This window comes from Cricetulus griseus, assembly GCF_003668045.3.
Source record: "Cricetulus griseus strain 17A/GY chromosome 1 unlocalized genomic scaffold, alternate assembly CriGri-PICRH-1.0 chr1_0, whole genome shotgun sequence".
Taxonomy (NCBI): domain Eukaryota; kingdom Metazoa; phylum Chordata; class Mammalia; order Rodentia; family Cricetidae; genus Cricetulus; species Cricetulus griseus.
Window position 1 is genome coordinate 267,803,940 of NW_023276806.1, and position 4,790 is coordinate 267,808,729.

The window sequence follows — 4,790 nt, forward strand, 5'->3', positions numbered from 1 at the left end:
TTTCCCATCTGACACTACCATCCACGGGCATCTGTGCCCCCTCACTTCTGCCCAATACTCTTTTGTTTCATGTGTTCATGTAGTCTTAAAGAGATGACTGAGTAAACAAATCTTAGAGAACACGTGACTTGCTGGAGACTATAAGTGGTGTCAAGAACAGAAAGAGGGCTCTATCCTAGTGAGATTTAACCACCAACTTGACATACCTAGAGTCGCCTGAGCTGGAAGTCTCAATTGTAGGAGTGCCTAAATCAGATCAGCCTGTGGGCCTGCCCATAGGGGCTTGTATTGATTGGCAACAGAGGCAGGAAGGTCCAGCCCAGGCAGTTAGTAGGTACCAACAGCACCAGATAGGTTCTTTCTAAACAGTGTAAGGAGCACCAACAAGAAAGGTACCCTCCTCAGGTGACACCCGCTTAAAGACTTGGTGACTGCAGGTAGAGCAGACAGTCAAGAAGGTCTATTTGGAGCATCAGGGAGATGACACAGTTGGCAATATGCTTGCTGCACACCGCTGAGGATCTGAGTTCAAAACCCTGGGACCAACATTAAAAAGCCAGGCATGGCAGCATGTGCCCGTTGTTGCATGTTAGGACAGACAAGAGGCTCTCCGGAGCTGGCTTGCTAGCCTCGCCTCGGTGAGAGATAGTGAGCAGGCACACATCTGCACATGAACATGCTGGCCAAAGCTTAGCAACTAGCCTTCTAAAGCAGCAAAGCTCTCAGTGTATCCCAGATCCGAAAGCTGAGCGTGTGTGGGTTCCCTGCTACGACCAATTCAAGTTGCTCTTGTGACTGCTAAACATGGAAACAGGGAGAAAGAGGCACATTCGGTTTTGTCAGCTGACACGAGGGTTCCAGTAGACTGCTGGGAATGAAAAGGGCTTACCTGTCAAATCCCACAAGGACAAACAGAATTTTAACGTTTTAATGTGTATGGAACTGAAGGCTCGGTGTACGTCAGGCAAATGCTCTACCATTAAGCTGGACCCCCACCCCCAGCCTATGAACTCTCAAGAAATAAACTGGGGTGGGATGTAGTAGAATCCAGCCAGAAACTAGATCCTTTCGAGTTTAAAACAGCATTCAGCAGAGCTCTGAAAGTCTTATTGTGTAACATTAAGTAGTAAGCAAAAGAGATCAAAAATAGCATGAAAAAAGTGGCTTTACTGTAGAACACGTTGTACAGAAAAGCTTCATAAGCCTAACCTTATTTTGCAGGCGTGTTGTGTGTTTGTGTGTATGTAGGCATACGTTCGTCTAGGTGGGCGTAAACTTGTGCATGCATGCCGATGTCCAAAGTAGACAGAGGATAGTCTGCCTCGATCACCATTCACTTTGTTTATTGAGAGAGGGTCTCTTGCTGAACCTGCTTCATACCAATTCAGCCTAGTTCAGCTAGCAAGCTGGCAGGGAGATTTTTCTGCCTCTGCCTCCTGAATGCCGAGATTGCAGGTGGTCACCACACCTGACTGGCTTTTCTAGCTTTTCTGTGGGTGCTGGTGACTTGAAGCACAGTCCTCATGACGGCATAGCAAGCTTTTGTCCTCTGAGCCATTTCCCCAGTCCTCAAACTTTTTTGAGCTCCTCTAAAGAGTTGACGAACTTACGTTGCATGTAGTAGTTACAGTGCTTTCCCCTCATTCCCAAGGCTCAGGTAAAAAATAACAGGGAAGGGAATCCGGTCTGAGCACAGTACAATGTCCGGAAACCGAAGACCTACCTTGGTTTTTGAAAGGATGGGTGCAGCTCTGTCAAGCAACATCTCTACCACCTGCTCATGGCCACTTCTTGCCCCACAGTGCAGTGGTGTCAGACCATCCTGTGGAACAAAGACAACGCTGTTAAGTCAATGACACGAATAGCATTGAGTATATCTCAGAGATGCAGTGTATCGTCTATGGCATGTTATGGTATACACCGTCTAGGATGCTGTGGGCCAGGGGCATCAAAGGTTTGCTCATGGATTCCATACACTAATTTTCTATTTTAAAACCTGAGAATTACATTTTCGTAAACTTAAGCCCAAGAGATTGGACTGTTTCCACCCCATCCCCCCACCCCCGCCGTGGCAGGGATAACAAGTGTAAGTCCTGTGTTTTCCATGGGTTCTGGGGATTGGAATCAGGCCTTCAGATTTACACAGTATACTCTGCCAGCTGAGCTAACTCCTCAGACCTAAACGTTTAAAGAGAGTTCATGAGAGTAATTTTATACTGTTCAGCCTTCCTCCTGTATATCCATGCAATGCACTCCTGAACACATTTTCTTAATGTGACTGTGCTTAGTATGTACTAGTCACTATATTATATCCTCTAGGGGGAACACAGCCTCTGAATGTCAAAATAGATCTAGCTAGGATGATTAATTCAACTGTTCTAACATGACTGATCAAAATACAAAAAAAAAAACCAAATTGTGTGATTATTAAACAATTTGTTAAAAATTCTATTAATAAGCCCCGGGGGTGGTGGCTCAAGCCTTTAATCACAGCACTCAGAAGGCAGAGGCCGGGGGATCTGTAGGACACCCTGTTCTACAGATTGAGTTCCAGGACAGCCTCCAAAGCTACAGAGAAACCCTATCTCAAACAAACAAACAAACAAAAAATCCATTTAATGAATTGTGCATCTTCATGACCAATTCACACATCTGCTACTAAGTATGAAATTGTTAGAATGAGATAGGCTTCAGACCATAAAATCCATCTCTAGTTTTTGCTTCTACAGATGTTAGTGTTGATAAATTTTGTTTGCAGAGTAGACTGACTTATAACATCTACCATACAAGCTCTCTGAATGCTATGAATTCCATGTCTAAGTACACTCAATATTTGAGTCAAAATTTTTGTTTCATTGATCCCTTTTCCTTTTCTTTTTGATTTTCAAAATTTATTTTATTTTTATTTATGTGTATGTGTCTGTATGAGTGTATGCCATATATTTAGGGTGCCCCCCCCAGGCCAAAAGACCATGTCATATTTCCTGGAGCCAGAGTTTCAGGAGGTTGTAAGTCCTCCAACATGTGTGCTGGGACCCAAAGTTGGGTCCTTTTCTTAACTGCTGAGCTGTCCCTCAAGCTTAGCAGTACTTAGCCTGTGGGTCATGACCCTTTGGTGGTTGAACCACAGGGGTCATCTAAGACCATCTGAAAACACAGATATTTACATTATGACTCATGACAGAAGCAAAATCACAGTGATGAAGCAGCAATGAAAATAGTTTTATGGTTGGGGGTCACCACAACGTGAGGAACTGTATCAAAGGGTTGCAGAGTTAGGAAGGTTGAGAACCACTGCTCTGGGTTCTTGGAATGCCATTGCCATTTTCATCAGCAGTAATGGATTTATGACCCATTTTGGCAACTCTTCTAAGAGTTGCCAAACTCTTCTAAGAGTTTGGCCTAAGAATGTATTTCCCATGTTTGGAGTTACACAGCTTTCAACAGGACACTGATACTTGGCCCTCTTCCTTTCATTCCTCCCCTCTCAGAGCTTTGAACCCCTGGACCTGTTCACCTTCCTTCAGTTCTCACAGACAAGGACCAGCTGCTAAGGGATAATTAGGAAAGGAGACCCAGCAGTAGAGAGTCACTCTGCTAAAGTGCCCAAGTGTCCCCAGCCCCCTGGAGAGGCCTTCATAGACAAGCTGCCTTCTGTGCTCTCCACTGGGAAGATTTCTCTAGATAATGAAATGTACCTAAAGATAATCGTGTCTACCAAAACACCAGTGTTTGATTCAGCATACTGGATTCACTTTATACCTGGCTGGGCAGCTCTGGGAAGTAAGGATGATTACTGTGACGCAGAAGCAAACAGGTACGGCCATATGTATAAACTACTACAACTCTAAGTAGCATCGATGTTCTTTTCATTTGGGTGTTTGTTTGGCTGTGTTTTTTCAAGATAGAGTTTCTCTGTGTAACAGTCCTGGCTGTCCTAGAACTCACTTTGTAGACCAGGGTGGCCTCGAACTCACAGAGATTTGCCTGCCTCTGCCTGGCAACATCAGTGTTCTTTAAAAACAAAATTTGAGTCACAAATAGTATATAAGCTGATTGGAACATTCAGCAGGGACTATCCTTCCTTTCATGCTGATTTCAAGTGTTCCCTTTGTATTTCACAGCAGTGCAGTCTTCTAGGAGAAAGTCACTGATAACGCAGAACACAGGAACCAACCAACCAACCAACCAACCAACCAACCAACCAACCAACCAACCAACCAACAACCTAAACAAACACACCTCCAAGACCCCATAGTTTCCTAGTAATAAAACACCTGAGCTTGTCTAAGGAGCAACAAAGCAGGGGTGACTCTACCCTACCCACCGTCCCGAAACAGTACACACACACACACACACACACACACACACACACACACACACACACACACACAGCCACTCAATGCTGCCAGTGAACTAAAATGTCTAAACTGCAGAGACACTGGAATACATGTAGGAAACAAGGAATTAAAGTACTAGCATTCCAGCTGCTCTCCTTCACCCTGAAGTTAGTCTTCTCACACCAACATGCTAGAATCATATCACCACATGTGGCCATCTCCACAGAACACATTACATACCACATGTATCATATATGGCTATCTTAGCAGAACATGCTACACACCACATCACCATATGTGACTATCTTAGCAGAACATGTTACATACCACATGTATGTACCATATATGGCCATCTCAGCAGACTATGGTACACACCAATATGCAGTATGCAAGTATGGCTATCTCAGCAGAACATGGTACATGCTATGTGTGTGTACCTTGTATGGCCAT